Here is a 17,913-nt window from a genome sequence, read left to right as displayed (position 1 = left end):
AGATATGAATCTATATTCAAAGGATTAAAATTCAAATAGATGTGTGTGGGTATGTATACACACATCTATGTCAAACAACAGAGTTATATCAGTCTTCACAAATGGCAGGTGATGGTGGGATTGAGAAGAGATATGCTACACACTGATTGTTTCTAACATTCTTCTGCTAGGAATGATATCCTTCATTCTTTTATACTTCTTTCATCTAAAAGGCACAAATAGTAAGACATCTGACCAGGAAAAGAGACATTAATTATGTCTGCTAATTACTGAAAAGAATTTCCCCTGTTCCTAATAAACCTTCTCTACTTTTAAACATTTCTTCAAAAGGTTCTTTGATACAAGATACTTAATTTAAAAATCTTAGTTCCCTTGTAGACATAGATGACTAGAAGTGACTCTTCAAATAGACTTTCTTCCTAGTTGTTTGTGTCCTTTGGTTTGTTCAAGAAGGGTGGCATACAGCTCTCAGCTGGTCTCCCAAGCTCACTGCCAGGATCCTCTACTGAAGTCACATCCCTTAGACAAGATGGTGAAGGTTGGAGTCAATGGATTTGGCCATTTTGGATGCCTGGTGACCAGGGCAGCATTCAACTGCAGGGGAATAGAAGTTGTGGCCAACAATGACACCTTCATTGACCTCAACTACATGGTTTACATGTTCCAATATGATTCCACCCATGGCAAGCTCAAGGAAACTTTAAAGGCAGAGAATGGAAAGCTGGTGATCAATGGAAAAGCCATTACCATCTTCCAGGAGCGGGATCCAACCAACACTAGGTGGGGAGACACTGTAGCCGAGTACGTTGTTGAGTCCACTGGCATCTTTACTGCTGTGGAAAAGACTGGGGCTTACTGCAATGGTAGAACCAAGCAGGTTCTCTGCCCCAATGTTCATGATGGAGGTAAACCATCAGAAATACAATAATTCCCTCAAGATCGTCAGTAATGCCTCTTGCACTACTAACTGCTTGGCCCCTTTGGCCAATGTCATTCATGACAACTTCAGCTTTGTGGAAGGATTCATGACCACAGTCCATGTCATTATTGTGACCCAGAAGACAATAGATGGCCCCTCTGACAAGCTGTGGCATGATGGGTGTGCTGCCCAGAATATCATCCCTGCTTCCACTAGTGCTGCCAAGGCTGTGGGCAATACCTGAGCTGAATAAGAAGCTCACAAGCATGGCCTTCCATGTTCCTACTCCCAATGTTTCCATGGTGGATCTGACTTGCTGCCTGGAGAAAGCTGGCAAAAATGATGATATTAAGAAGTTGGTGAATCAAGCTGAAGAGGGATCTTTGAAGGGCATCTTGGGCTACACAGAGGACCAGGTTGTATCCTGTGCCTTTAACAGTGGCAGCCTCTCTTCTACCTTCGATGCTGGCACTAGCATTGCCCTCAATGACCATTTTGTCAAGTTCATTTCTTGGTATGACAATGAGTATGGTTACAGCCTGTGTAGTACATTTCATGATGTACATGGCCTCCAAGTGGAAAGCCATGGATCTTCATCTCCAGCCAAAAAAAAGAGTAGTTCTACCCCTGGGGAGCCCACATCCATAATAACCTATGTCCCTATGCTAAGGATCCCATGGCTCATTCACATCCCTGCCCCAAAGCATCCTTGTAGTAAAGGGGAGGAGCATAGAGTCATATATTGTGTACCATCAATAAAGTCATCACATTCAGTGCAAAAAAAAATATCAGTGGCATATGTCATATTTTGCTTTAAAACTGACCTCATGCATCTGTTATGTATTGTGTGTTAGGGCTCTCTGTATTTGGCTCTGATCTCTCTAATAGACAGTAACCTCCATGAAGAGAAGGAGGACAGGAAGAAATAACCATTTATATAGTATCTACCATGTTCCAGGCACAGTGCTAAGTACTTTTCTAAATACTTTTATAAATAAAGGAATTTAAACTTTTTATCTTCCCCATCACCTAGCACCATACTCTTCACATAGTAGGTTCTTAATGTATGTTCTATCAATTAACAAATTTATTAATAAGAACTACAGTAAAAAAAAAAAACTAGCTAACCCAGTCTAGTCATGAGAGAAGAAAGAGAGCAAGAGAGGGAGGAGTTACAGAACTTATAAACAATAATGTAAAGATGCGCAAAAATGAAATGGGGAAAGGAATCTTGGGATGAGGAAAGATTCTGGAAGATGAAGCCCAAAGTACAAAATTCTCTAACTATACATTCCTCCCTGCAATCCTTTGGGAGACTAGTCTCCCCAAAAGGTATCATGAAAACATAACCAACTTAAAACTTTAACTAGAGGTACATACAATATTACAGCTTCTAAAAGGAAATTACAATAATGTGGGGTTAAGAGGGAAATAAAAGAGAAAAAGAACAAAACCAATGTTAGGTGAATTGATAAAAAGCCAATTAGGGGGCAGTCTTCTTTGGCATAAGAGTGTACATTCAAGACAAAAACATTCAACCCCTCAAAGTTCAAATTCACCACAACCCAAAGTTCACTCTGGATCTTCTGGTACAGCATGTGGTTCTTTACCTACTAAATGGACCCTTTGCCTCTTGTTACAAAGAACTCAGAGGCAGCAAAATGGTCGGTCAGAGTTTTTGGAAAAAAAACAAGATATCTAAAAATCATGTCTGAAGACTCTTTAAAATCACAATTTAAATTCTTAAGTCATTATATTCTCCAAAGGTATACAGTTGTAAGTAGTTTTGATGGAGTCCATCCATCATATATGTGACAATTAATGAAAGCACAAAAGAAGAAAAGGCTGTATAAGCAACATGTGACCTCAATGGATCAGGTGACAAACCCAGCATACATAAGGACTTATGGGCTTTTACAATGATATGTTTTTCAGTACAGTCACAGGGGAAAGATACAAATGAAAAATAATGTAACAGAAGATATCTAATAGTCAAAACATTGTAGCTTAAAATGATTCAGTGTAACATAAATATATTGATTAGATTAATATATATGAACTTTAAAAAAATTAAACCTTAAAGCAATCAGCAAATACAATAATTAATGACAGGGTATGGGCAATGAATTCAAAATTCCTTTTCTCTAATTCTAATAAACTTCTTCACTATTTGGAGGGGAAACAAAACTCAAAAGGTTAACATCAATAAACTTCCATATCTCTTTTAAGGTTCCTTCCTCTCCCCAGTATTTTCATCCATTTGCATTTCTTTTGTCACTGCTCTGCAGTTCTCATACATGCACTGGGCATAGTGTGGATGACCCTCATAATGAGTATGTTGCAGAGGCTGGGCAGACCAAAATAGTGAGGGGGTGTGAAATGAACCTCCAATCTGAATCTTAAGATTAGTCAAGCTCTCAACTGCAAGTTATCCAATCAGCACAAAAACCCTCATGAACAAAAGTAAGAAAACCAACCCTAAAGTTGTAAGCTGTATGAGCTTGATGAAGCTGTGTGGAAATGGAAGCTGTTTGAGATGGGCAGGAAACTGAGCCAAGCTTGCAAGTCTACTTCCTGTCAGTACATGGCACCACCCTGGTATGCACTGCCTAGGAGTAAAATCCTTACAAGGAATGTTTGGGAGAAAAGTTCTGACCCTTCCCCAACATAGAGGTAAAAACAATAGTCCTGTAATAAGTGAGTCCCCAATCAGTTTAAAAATCACCTTAGGAAGCAGCAGCAAGAAGCAGCACTAGCTTCTTAAGAACTCCCAGCTTGTGTGTTGAAAAGACACAGTCTGGTTGCCAGCAAGCAGAGGCTAAGGATTGGGCCGTGCTGGAGTGGTGGGAGCAGCAATGGCAGCAGGAGCAAGAGCGCAGGTGGCTGGGCTGGGAGAACACCGGGCACATGGAAAGAAGAGGCAACCCCAGCTCTCAGCCCACCTTGTTGGTGGGCAGAGTTTGGACAAACTTACTAACTTTACTGAAAATCTATCTTTAAAAAATATTTGAGAATTCTATCCCTTTGTGGTTGGACGAACTGTAAAGATTAAAATTACTATACAATAACTATTATATTTTTATAAAGTTTATTAATAATAACTAAAGTAAAAAAGCTAGCTAACCTAGCCTGGTAGCAAAAGAAGAGAAAGAGTGAGAGAGGGAGGAGTTACAGAACTTATAAACAATAATGTAAAGACACACATAAATGCAAAAAGGGAAAGGAATTTTGGGACGAAGAAAGAATTCTGGGAGATGAAGCCCAAGGTACAAAATTCTGTAACTATATACTAGAAACTGTGCCAGACATCAGTTGTATAATTTTTTCTTGATGATGTAGACCCTATTTTCAAGGAGTTTACATTCAATCAAAATGTACATAATTAAAGAAATCCAATATATTGCAAAAATTAATTTTGAATAAATAAATCTTCTAAGATCCCAAATAAATGTGAATATATGTATATGTAACACATATATATGCATATATTACATAAATTTAACATAGCATATATGAAATAAATTTTATTCTGAAAAATTATGTAGCTTTTATATATATGAATACATAATTGTCATTGCCACAGTTGAAAATCTATATAACCTAGTAAAACAATATCGTGTGTATTACAAGAATGGGAATTTGTGCAAGGGGGATGGGACAGAAGGAGCCAGAGAAGGAGTGACTGACCGTTGGTGACAGTTAGTGACAGTTGAGACGAGAGGGGAATTCTGGGAGATTCTCCAGAGAAGGACGAAAGGAGAAGTCTTCTGGCGAAGGTCCTCCGAGGAAGGAGGAGAGGTTCTGAGGAGAATATCCCAGCTTGGATCCAGTCCTGAGGGCTTCCTGAGGATCTTTCTTTGGACAATGAAATCCTGATTCTCTGGTCAAAGATTCCATTGCTTCTCACCCAGCAAGACTTCAATAATTGAGTGAGCTAAGTGTTTAGACTCCATTTTGGGAGCAATCTCTTAGGCTCCTTCTCCCATTACCCAACCTTGCTGAAAGACTTTTTTCCCGTTTGACTTGCAATTATAGAAAAGGATAAAAATAGGAAATAGAAATAGAAACTGAAGGAGAAGAGGCAGGGGGAGACGCTTAGGAGTGAGAACCCCAAAGGTTCCCACCCAAGAGACAGACCCCATAGAAATAGAGAAGAGGGCACCCCAAAATCCCTCTGCCCTTCACATTCATTAGTCAGATAGTGTTCCAGAGTGCCTGAGAGACAAGGGGGGAGGGGAATCGCAGCTTAGTCTGGCTGCCTCCATCTTGAAGCCAGACCACCCACTATGAAGTTGGCTGACCTCAGGGGGAGGCTTGAGTGATCCCCGCCCTCATTCAGAATCGGATTGGGGTCCCCCATACATCATCTTATAGGGAAGCCTTACCCTCAACTCCTGTGGGGTAGCACAACCATCCAGGTCACCCAGTTTCAGAGCGATACCCCTTCAAAGTCTCCCAGAGTGTATATTTAGCATGAGGGGTGAGCTAGAAGAGAGTCCCACCTCATAGACTCTCTCTCTCTCTCTCCCCTCTATTGTAACATTTGTCCTGGCTGGCTCTCATTTACTATTACAGTTTTAGCAGAAGCTTTCTTTATTCTTATAGTACCTGAGATAAAAGGTAAAAATTAAGGGTATGTACATATATGTGTACATATATACATATAAAACAAGATTGCATATATATTATATAACAGTATACACACACACATATACACACCCTATACTGTACCATCATCTTGTACCAAGGACATATATTTCCAATTTTGTGAATGATGACTAGTTATATAAACTTATATGCATATACTACATATTTCTGCAAAATAAAATTTGTTTTATATGTGCTATATTAAATATATATGATATATGTGTATATATGTGATATGTTTATATATGTACTTATTGGGGATCTTAAAGGATCTTTTTATTCAGAATATACTTTTGCAATATACTTTCTGAAAATACATAAAGGTATAAGAAAGCTCTCCTATAGTAAATGAATATCAAAAAGAAGAAAAATGTGCATACAGGATGAGATTTGTCATTTCATCAATGTAGGAAACTCCCAATGAGGAAATTCCATCCACTAGTACAGATTGACACTTAGTCTGTAACTTAAAATCTTCACAGGGTGCCTGGTCCTTTATTAGCATTTAATGAAGGCTTTATTAGGTAGGGTAGGGTACCTGAGGTACTGAAAGATTAAAAGTGGCTTGACCAGGGCCATACAGCTTGTATGTGCAGAAGCCATGCTTGAACACAAGTCCTCCTGACTTCAAGGCCTGCCTTCTACCATAACTACCTAAATAAAAACAAGATTATTAGGAAAAGGGAATGGTTAGAGATGGGATCAAAAGAGACCCCATGTAGATGATGCTTAGGCTAAGCTTAGAAGAAATAAATGAATGAAAATGAATGAATAATTAGTACTTAAGAGGGTTTGTTTTTTAGAATTTTAAATTAACTTTTGGAAAAACCTCCCTAAAAACTTAGTAGAGCTGAGAGTCTTCTCAAGGTGAATGAATATCAACTGGGCAAAACAGGGACAGGCTGCATGCTTCAGAGTTCTGCCTTCCAGTGACCTTTTTGATGTGCCTATTGTGTTGAACATCCTTGCTATTTCTAAGAAATATCTGGCTGGGACAAAAGGCAACAACTACTTTAGCCCAAAGCAAGGCAGTGGTGAAAAAGAGTCTTGATGGCAGGCTCAAGGTATGGGAGGGAAGAAAAAAAAAACATGGGGAAGAAAAGTCAAAAGAGAGGGGAAAGAAGAAGAGAAGAAGGCGACAGTAAGATATGGAACTGGGAGGAAAAAGAAGAAAAGAAAAGAAAAGATATAATATCAGGGAGCAGTATTATGCCACCAACAATCAATGCCTCAGGTATCACTTAATGCTTGTCACAATGACTGCTGTTATACTCTCCTTCCACAACCTTAGTCCATGAAAGAAGCTTGGGAGCCCATTTACTTAATGAGCATCTGTTAACAGTATCACCATACCCATTTTGAAACTAAAGAAAATGACTCATGGGGGCCTCGAAGGGGGTGGAACGTGAATGAATTCTGCAAGTTATTGTTCAGAAAATTCTCTCTGGTCTCTCTCCCAGTCCAATTTAGGCACGCCTAACTGCAAAGATGAACAACATTCTGGAAAAAGTGAGGAAATCAAGTTATCCTAAATGCATTATGAGTTGGTTGTTGAAAGGATACAAAATACCTTTATAAAATGGAGTCACTTTTTGCACAATGAGTAAGAAAAAAACCCAACTGACCTCTTTGGGGAAACACTGAGCTTCATGTATCAGATTTCCTAAATTGGGTATGGCTGTCTTCTTTCTGAAATACCACACTTCTCTCCTTGTTTTGCCAGAGGACATAGATTTCCAGCTGCCTCAATCATTCTGTTTACTGAATAGGTGCCACAGCTAAGACAGCTTATATGCTATTTTTTTCTTGTATATTAATTTTCCTATGCCAGTCCCAGTTCTGCGTATTTTTTAGTACAAAGAATAACTCTCAGTAAGATGAAGACAAGGCCTTAATTAAACACAAAAACATTCTGGAGAACTGCTTTGGATGAAAATGACAGATGTTCAGCCACCTCCTCCAGACTGCTTTTGTTTTCTAGGTAATTAGGGAAGCAATTGATTCAAAAGAGGAAAGATTACTCTGTGCTGCCTCTGTGCTCCCTGACCAATGCTTTGAGTAGGCTAAGTCAGGGTTTTGTATTTTCATTTACTTTGTCACCTAAAGCAGAGGAAATTCTTCTTCCCTTTTATCATTTAAAAATCCATTTATGTCACTAATTTTCCAAATCTATCTTGTCAAACCATAGAGAAGGGAAACAATAAAAGAGTGAATTTTATTGCTTCTTAAAACATGTAGGATGAAAATGAGGTTTTAGGAATTCCATAGATCCAAAAGAAGCAGCAATTTTGACTTTTTTTATTTCACTTTCTGAATAAAGTCAGGAGTTATTCAAGCAAATATGAAAATTGAGGTAGTTTGAGATTTGTGTTTTTATATATCAATGTGTCACTCTTGTTATCAACAGATACAAACATAAATACAAACACTTAAATACATTGCTATATCAATAAATACATAAAGTAAACACTTATTAAGTGCTTATTTTCATATTAGGCACTATGATGAGCACTAGGGACATAAATGAAAGCAAGCAAGAAAGTCCCTGCCCTCAAAGAGTTTACAATTTAATTGAGGAAAATCATATATGTCAGGGTATATTCCCTTTAATAATAATGATTAAAATTCTTCACCTTTTCACACTTCCCTTTTCTTTTCTTTGTATTTGTACACCTTTATAAAGGATCTCTCCAACATGCTGGACATTATTCTCTTTTTTTTTAATACTTCATGGACACTAAAACAGAACTGATGTTTTGCTCTGGAAATAGGTGAGTAAGATGACTCAATTGGGTTTGTAAAGCTGTTGATGTTATATTCAGAGGAACTCACTCTCCAAGCCTGAGTAGGCCTGAGGGTCACTCTTAGGCCACAACACTATGTGACTTTCTTTTTTTTTTTTTAAACCCTTAACTTCTGTGTATTGGTTCCTAGGTGGAAGAGTGGTAAGGGTGGGCAATGGGGGTCAAGTGACTTGCCCAGGGTCACACAACTGGGAAGTGTCTGAGGCCAGATTTGAACCTAGGACCTCCTGTCTCTAGGCCTGACTCTCAATCCACTGAGCTACCCAGCTGCCCCCCTGACTTTCTTTTTACACAGTAAATATGGTTTATTTATAACAAGATAAATAGGAATGAGGAGGACCAGGGGAAAGAAGTCCCTAAGCTTAATATTCTTATTTCTCCACCCAAATGCCTCCACAGGTCCTCATGGACCATCTTCATAGATCTTTAGGCTACACTATTCCTACACTATCTCAGTTTCCCAAACCCAACGATCTTACCTGAGCTAACTAGTCCTCAAATTATTGATAGGCAAATTAAATAGTTTATCAAGGTAAGATAGCTTTAGCTCAGATGAGTTCACCTTCATAGGCCAGAGACCACAGGTCAAGATGGCTGGGCTGTTCTCACAGGCAGGGTTATTGGGTCTTGGCAGCTCTCTCACACAAACACAGTCAGGATCTCTCAGGAACACAACAGCTACAGGATCACAGGAAGATGGCAACTTGATACAGGGACAGACAGGATCTCAGTTCTTCTCACTAATTTGAATACAGGAACATCCAGGTAGGTATCAGGAAAGGCAAGTCTCCTTCTACAAACTGCCACAGGAAGTGAACTCTCCACTTTCCTGGCCAAACAGGAAAAACGGACCTTCAACAGTCTCTAGTCCTCGATTTAATACCTTCCCCAAATTCTGGAACTCCCTTTCAGTTCTGTGCGTGTGACCAGACCTTCTTTGCAAACTCATGCCTTTGCTAAGTTTGCAAAGTTGCAAAACCCCTTATTTTCCTACATTCTCCCCTTTGCACAGATCAAAACTCATTTTGATAAAAATAGTTTTGTTATCTGTGCACCAATAAATTTAATTCCCCTTATTGTATTCCTAATCTAAATTCTTACCCCAAAATAACAAACTACTACACTTACTTTCCTAATTCCTCTCTTAGCTTTCCTATGCTAAGGATTTGAATAAAAGAAAGGAAGAGAAAGAAAAGGGATTTACAATAAGTTGTTTCAAAGATCAAAGTGTAAACATTTGTGAAACACAACAAGCAAGAAAATTTCTGGATACAAATATGAACTGTACAGAATAAAAACATGCAATAAAATCTGAAAATCAAAATGTAACTAGAAACTATTGCAAACACAATTTGTAACATAAAACTATGATGCTAATCTAATACAAAATCCATCTTATTTAAAAAAAACTATAGCAATGTATAAAAATAGAAAAATATAGAAAAATTATAACAAACACAAGATAGCATAAAATTTTATATAAAACACAATCTATTTGACTAAAAAAATAAACTTATGCAAAATGCATTTTTAAAAAATCTAATTTGGACAATTCAAAACAAATTCTTTCTATGCTAAATGCTATTGCTATTACATCATTTATACATACATATACACACATGTGCATTCATTCATATTCCAATTATGTTCTCCTAAGTACATTACAAGTATATATGCATATATTATAAAGCTATGTTCATTTGTGTGTGATATGTGCTGTATGTTCCTACTCTAATCTCTGTATTTGATCCCTGTATGTTTTCTGATGTTACCTAAGTAGAATATCTCAAACAGACCTTTTATCTAGGTAAGACTTCATTGAATCTAATATGTATACCAATTTTATTACTACATCAACCTGTTCATAAATATCCATTTATCTACATGGATAGAATATCAAATAAAATCTTATCACAGTTATTGAAGCATGTATCCTATATGTGCTTATTGCATGGAACATACTTACCAAATCTCCAGCTCTTTCTCTTCTCATCTTGCCTGATGGGTCTCTTCTCTTCTTGTGTATCTATGTACTGTTGCATGAAACTATTTTGGAAATGTAGTGTGTTGAATGATGCATATATCCCACTGTATGGAGTCCATTCCTCATCTGCTCCTTTTCTTTGCATATTCCTGTACAGTCTATGCTATGTTTTCAGCATCAGGTCCTCTACTACTGCCTTTTTCTTCTTCCTGTTGCCTAGATTTGCTTCCATACATTTCCTCTGGTCTACTTTCACTTTCTTTCACTGGATATGTCCTGTTATGAGCTTTCTTACTGCAGACTCAACTGCCTGATGACTCTTTCAGCATTCTTCTACATGATTGCTTTGTATCTCATCTTCTCCTTCTCCTTCTCCTATCTCTATTTCTATATTTCCTTCATCCCTATTTTGTCTGCTAGCTATTTTGACATGGCTTTTGCACACTATGTATTTGTTCTTCCTTTACTATATGTACTGCTACTACTTCTGTTTCCTCTCCTACTGTTGGTATTATAGGTGTTATAGGTATTTGCTCTTCTTCTATACATTCACTATTAATTTCACTTTAGCTATTTTGTATTTCTCTTTTGTCATTACTATTTTCACTTCCTGATACATTTTTCCCTGAGGTTTCTAGTTCTTTGCCTTCTTGGGCAAACCTTCATAATGCATCTGGACCCTTAATCTCTTATTTGCTACACCCAGATCCTATCACTTGGGAGTATTTAGGTTTATCTCCAGTCCTGATATATTCCTGCATGCTGTATAAATTAGATACCTGTTATGATCTCTGGCTAAAAGTAGATTACAGCATTGTTCTTGCCTTTGGAAGTGAGGATATCTGGGACTTGAATTTTGATAGCCATACCCATTCTGTCTGTACCCATTGTTATTATACCTATTATTCCTGTTTAACTGATTGAACACCCAACCCCTAAACTGTCTATCTCTGAAGAAATTCCCTGGTCTGTTACAGAGAAAACAACAGAATGAGCTGGACCTCTATTGTCTGGGTTTATACTCAGTCTTAGGGTTATACAATCTTAAGGCTGCCACTGTTTTCACTTTTTAAATTTCTGTTTCTTTAAGCTTTTTATTAGCCACTTTTAACTGGCTTCTTAACTCTTCTACCAGATCATTTTTTTCATCCACCCATTTGTCTCTATCATCATCCCATATATAACATGCAGTCCTCCTAAGTTCCTCCAGTCCCATAGACTCCCAGGTAGGACAATTTGTTGCGAAATAATTTTTCACTATGTTGCAACTGTTTTTTACAAATTTCCTCCTACTATGAGCTATGTCCTGTTCACTCATATTCTCCATCCCCAGAAAATTTTCCCAAGCCTCTATTATCCTGTCCAGTAAAGTTGCGGGATTCTCTCCAACTTCCTGTTTTATTTTCTTGAATTTAGACCAGGTGTTAGGTCTCTGCATGCACTTTCATTGCTTCAATTAGGGATTCTCTAGCCTGATTTTAAAAAGTGGTACCCATCCACAGAATTCCATTCTACTTCCTGTTGTGACTCATTGGGCCATGATGTCAAATTTGGATTTTGCAGTTTCATCAATAAATTGCTTCCTTTCCTTTTTGGTAAAAAATTCTCCCAAAAGAAGTTCACAATCCACACTATCTGGATCAAGCAACCTCATGGATGTCTTAAATTCCCTTATGCACTTATTTGGGTCCTCAAAACTTTTTGGGCTATGCTTTTTTACTGATTCCAGATCTCCAGCATTGAACTGTTTATGGGTTCTGACATGGACTATTCCTATCTCTGGCTGTAAATAGGTAATATCCCTAAGAGGCAGTAGTGTAGCTCCAGCATTTGCTAGATCTTTATTCTCAAGGTCTATTTTTGTCAGCTTGCTTATATAGATGTTCTAACTTTGTTTCAGTTTCCTTTCCTTGTTGCTTATAAGAATCTTGCATTTTGTCCAAGGTTCCTTTCATTGCCAAAACTAGTTTTTTTCATTTCATTGTCCTTCAAACTTTAATATAGAATGGTCTTAAATTTTTTGAATTTTGCAACAGCCAATAGGTACCCTTGATAAGCAGTACATATAAGGAATAGTATCACTGGTATATATGAAATAATCCTCCTTAAGGATATATCAAATATTGGTGTTAATATTTTAAATTCCAGGATCCAATAACATTGTTCTGGTATTTTCACCAAAAAGAACTCATAAAAGAGTATACCACAATAATAGAACAGTTCCATACTCCCTTCATTTTTTCTTAATAGTTATTCTATGTATCTGTTTGTATTTTCAAGTTGGAGAGAAAAAGAAATGTTTTTATGTACTGGCCCCTTAAGTTTTTCAAGCCTTGAAGCTTAGTGGCTGAGTGATTGATAGCTCCTGTTACCAGGCAGATTTCAAAACAAAAATTTTTCAAAATGACCACCAACTACTGTCTTTGCAGGCTGTGTAGGCCCAACTGCCACCAGACCCAAAAAAAGGTTGTTTTCGGCTGGAAAATCCTAGGTTCTTTCTGTTTTCTGGCTCTGCCAACTGAAATAAGTGAACTCTCGATACTCCTGGCCAAACAGGAAAAATGGATCTTCAACAGTCTCTAGTTCTTGGTTTAATACCTTCCCCAAATTCTGGAACTCCCTTTCAGTTCTGTCCATGTGACCAGACCTTCCTTTGCAAACTCATGCCTTTGCTAAGTTTGCAAAGTTGCAAAACCCCTTATTAGCCCCCTTATACTCTCAATACATAACTAGCACTTGGGGAAGCTAGATAACACAGTGGATAGAGCACTAGATATGGAATCAGGAGGACCTGGGTTCATACTGGCCCTCAAGCACTTCCTAATTAGGTATCTCTGGGCAAGTTACTTAACGTTGATTATCTATCCCATGTTGCTCTTCTATCTTAGAACTGACACTAAAACAAAAATAAGGGTTTAAAAAGTGATACCTCATTGGCCCACTTACCTTTCCAGTTCTATGTATCTTTAATGACATATTTTACAGAATTCCAGGCACATAAACTATATTTGGCAATATGCTGCAACATCTTTACAATCTTGATATTTTTTTCAATTATCCATTAAATAATTACAATTTTGATTCTAATAAGATCATTATTTTCAGTTATGATAACCTACATGGCATCACCAGAAAAATATTTGTGTTGAAAAGATGGACTTTTGCATCAAGAGAAGTTTAAAAGTACTGCATAATTTCCCAAGTGTAATCCATGCTGTTCTCTTCTGCCCATTCAGAACAGTAGAATTTCAGCATAGTGAGGAGCTTCAGTTCCTTTCAAGGACAATCTACATGGCAAAAAAAGAATACCAATCAGGACATACATTAAAATTGGTTATTCAGCTATTTCTTTAAGACTTTTCTTCTTTTTCTTTAATGAGTAGGAAGGGAGAGAGGAAAAAGGAGTACTCCCATGTGCCTGACACCATTTTTTAAAACTATTCTCTCATTTGCCCTTCCATTTGCAGATAAAGAAACTGAAGCAAGGAGAGGTTAAGTCATTTGCCCAGAATTGAACAGGTAGTAAGTGTCTGAGATTTGATTTGAAATCGTCTTCCTATCTCCAAGTCAAGCACAATATCCACCATCCCACACAGATGCCTCAACTTTAGGGTTGTTCTAAAGATTAAGAAGTTTCTTCTTTTGTTAAAGTCATATAACCAGAAAGTTGGAAGAATAGTCGCTTTGTCCAGATTCTTTAAACTCTCCAACTGCCCAGGAAAAAGAACCAGGTACCAGACAAACAGCTGAACCAAAGGAAAACTCTGAAAAGGTAAAATTCCTATTATATTTCCCTAGAGAACTTTAATATGGAAAGCATTCATTCTTCATCCATCCTCCACCAACTCCCACAGCATTAGAAATAAAAGTAGAGTCAAGTTTATACTTGTAACCCATCAAAGAATTTTCCTCATGCATACCCCTAGACTTTCAATGGTACCCACACATACATACCTATCCTGTGATTCCTCCACCTTGAAATAAGGAAGAAACAAAAACAATCCAACCAAGTAAGGAAGAAGAACCAATAAAAATTTGCTTACTTTTGACTAGAACTTGGTCCTAGATTATAGAGGCTTTCACCATACATCCTCCATGCCCTTCCCATAACCATGAATAAAGCTGAAGATCCTAATTTAGTCCAGCCAAAAATTTAAAAAAGGAAGAGAGCTAGTGTAGGAGGGAGACCAATGTATGTGGTATAATATGGGAATAAAGCAAGTGGATGGGGTTTGTGGGTCCCTAGGTCAGTAGGTGGGAAAGGAGGGTGCAATAGTGGAGGTAGTAGATTGAGGTGGTAGGAGAGACGTAAGGGAATGACTGAGTTTAGGGAAATATAAAATGATGAAGTATAATGAGCGGCAAGGGAAGATGATAAGGTAGTTGGGCAGGCAGCTACAACAGGGAGACACAGACTGGGTACATTGGCTTGAGACAGAGGACACTGAAGGGAAACAGGCTGAACCCTTCCAGGGAGGAAGGGCACTTCTACAGACAAAAGGTTAGGGCCAGTCAGAAATTGTTTGAAACTAACTAGAGGACTTTCTAGTCAGTTTCTCAAGTTCACAAAGACAGAGCCCCAAGGCTCTTCCCTGTCTCTGAAATAGAAGGGCTTCTCAGAGGAAGTATAGAGATCACCACTTCCTCCAAGATGGATGCCTCCAGCTCCCCTCAGGAACAAAAGAGAAACTATTCTTTTCTCTCCTTAACCCTCTTTTATTGTTCAACCAATGATTTAGCAAAAGGTTTGATTAAATAATAACAGGGTTTATTAACTTTCAGGGTTGATTATAAAGGTCAGAGGGATACAAGGTTTCTCTAACAACCACCTAGGGAGAAGCTTCAGGTGGGGGAGGGACACAGGAATGGGGCGGACTGAGCAAGAGCCTGCTCCCACTCAGCCCCAGGAGGCTTTGTTGCCTTTAAGTTTAGGGAAGTTATACACAATGAATCAGGAGATAATTTGTATCAAGGGTAAGCCCTACTTGTCTATGGGGAAAGCCTAAGTCTTCAAAGTTTGATTGCTACCACCCAAATCCACCCTTCTCCAAAAACCCACAAGAAATCAGGAAAAGAAATGGGGAATGGAATAGGGAAGGTCAGGGAGATCCAGAGGAATTAGCTAAGCTACAAAATCTCAAGAGAAAAGGCACAGAATCAAGGCCAGGTTTCAGACCAAAGACTGAGCTCAGTTGACCCTTCTGCTCTGACCAAGCCTCCCGGATCAACTGCCCCTAGTCAGGGTTCTAAACCCTCTCAATTGCCAGAAATTCTTCAATTAGCCTTTTTCAGAGTTGATTGTACCTCTGCACTACATTTTGCTCATTTCTCTTTTCTAAATTTGTAGCTTGCAACATTTTCTGGTTACTAAGGTCTAAAGGATTACTACTCTTATTCTAAGCTAAATTCTAAGTTCTTATCCCTAACTAAGTTTGCAAAATAAAAAAGGGTTGCTATCTCCTAAACTATGCTAAGACTAGACTAAGCTAAACTAGGACAGGTTGTGGTAAAGGCATAGGAAAGGAATGGGGAGTTAAGTTTTGCAAAAAAAAAAAAAATTTGAACTGAAAGGAAAAGCAAATTAAATGTAAACATTTACAAACATTCTTAAAGCTAACACTTGCTAACTAGAACAAAGTAATGAATTCTATCTATGTATCTATCTAATTTTATGAACTAACAAGAAAATATTAACTAAGAAAAAATTTTGCAATCTAAGCTCCTAAATTCTAGTTCACTTTCTAAAGTTAGTATATGAATATGTTAGTACACTTATGCCTATGTTAGAAATGTTAGTAAGAATAAGTAAGACTATAATTATTTGTAAGTCTATTGGTCAAACCATAGACTTATGCTGTGTACAATATTTACAAAGAAAGTTTAGAAAAATCTGTCCCTGTTCTAACTTATCAAACTAACTAAACTGTCCCTGTGTGTTAGTAAAACTTATTGCTAAGGGTTAGAAAGCAAAATTTGCCTATTTACATGAAGTGTCAGGTGATTTGATTAGAATGTGTCTGAACCAAAGTAAGAGAAAATTCTGTGCTAAGGCAGACATGCTCTTCTCTCTTAAGTGTAAGTTTAGTGTTTCACATGTAGATGTGAAGTCAGGAAAATGTTTTATGTGTTGTCTAGCATGACTTATCCATGTAATGAGGTGTTACATACTTACTCCACCAGAATTCTTTTGCAAAATGCATGTACTGCTTGGATGGAATCTAATGTTGTATGCAATAAGAATTCTGTTGGGTGTAAGTTATCTTCTTCAAATACATGTGACCAACGTTAATCCAATGCTCCTCTTCACAGTGTGGATGTCCTTCTTACAATTGGTGTTTTTGGTTACGGATGTCTTTTGTAGTTCTCAGGTTTGCTGTCCTTGTGAAGATGTGCAAAGTCAGCAACGCCTCACTTGTGTCATTTGATGTCATCCCGCGTTTGTCATCTTGCACTGGAACTGATGTTCTAGTGTGTTGACTTGTGGCAGGAACAAAATTCAAATGTTTATCAAACTTGAATAATCTTTCTTCTTTCTTTTTTCTTTGTGGTTTAATAACAATGATTATAGGTAACAAAAGAGTTCGTGATTAAGTCTTTGTGCTTTTCATTAATTCATCAATATCAGTTTCTAGATCTGGGATTGATTGTAAATCAAATGTTGTGTCTTCTTCTTTCGTTAATTCTTTTTTATTGTCATAATTGTTTACAGATGATTCTTCTAAGTAATTGGGATTGGGATAATCATTTGGGTATAAAATTTGGTGTAATATCTGATTGTTTATTGACTCTTGGTCTAATTCTAGTTCTCATTCATGCTCTGATTGTTGTTCTGATTGCTGCTCTGATTCTATGGTCTCATGTATAGGCTGTGGAATTTCTGAGGACTTATTTGACTGATTGGTCAGTGCTAGTTGATCTTTGTGCTGTATAGTAACTGGGTCTTGTGGTTGTTGTTGGGACATGTCTTTTGCTGGCTTGACATGGGTGACATGGAACCAAGGATCCTTTCCTTTAATTTTGACTGCACTAAGAGTAATTAAAATTATTTGGAATGGTCCAAGCCACTTGGGTTCTAGCACAGACTTCCTAGCGAAGTTTCTGATGTAAATATAATCTCCGGTTTGGAAGTTGTGTAGATTAAAATCAAAGGGTACTCTTTGATGTATCAAGCCTAATTTATGGAGTTGATTTAATCGTTACTTGAGTAATTTAATATATTCATAGAGTTTGCATTCCATACCCAGGTGTGATGATTTGTGAATGCTTTGAGGTGATTTGCCATGGAAAGGTGGATGCCCATACAGCATTTCAAACGGAGATGAGTGTGTAATGCTGTTGGGTTGGCATCTTAGATGGAATAGTGTCAATAGTAATGCATCAGGCCATCTCATGTGAAATTCTGCACAGATTTTTGCAACTAGAGTCTTCAAAGATTTATTCATGCATTCAATCTGCCCTTTTGACTGCGGTCTATATATTGAATGAAGATGCTGTTTGACTCCTAAGGTTTCATAAACTGTAACTAAAATCTTATTCGTGAAATGGGACCCAGAATCTGA

General features: G+C 37.6%; 1 pseudogene; it reads left to right on the top strand.

Annotated features, from left to right (window-relative positions):
• The first annotated feature begins 529 nt into the window (after window positions 1–529).
• On the top strand, window positions 530–16,831 carry LOC123251301 (annotated as a pseudogene).
• The last annotated feature ends 1,082 nt before the right edge of the window (window positions 16,832–17,913 follow it).

This window comes from Gracilinanus agilis, chromosome 1 (genome assembly GCF_016433145.1).
Source record: "Gracilinanus agilis isolate LMUSP501 chromosome 1, AgileGrace, whole genome shotgun sequence".
NCBI classification, from domain to species: Eukaryota; Metazoa; Chordata; class Mammalia; order Didelphimorphia; family Didelphidae; genus Gracilinanus; species Gracilinanus agilis.
This window is presented reverse-complemented; position numbering and strand designations above follow the sequence as displayed.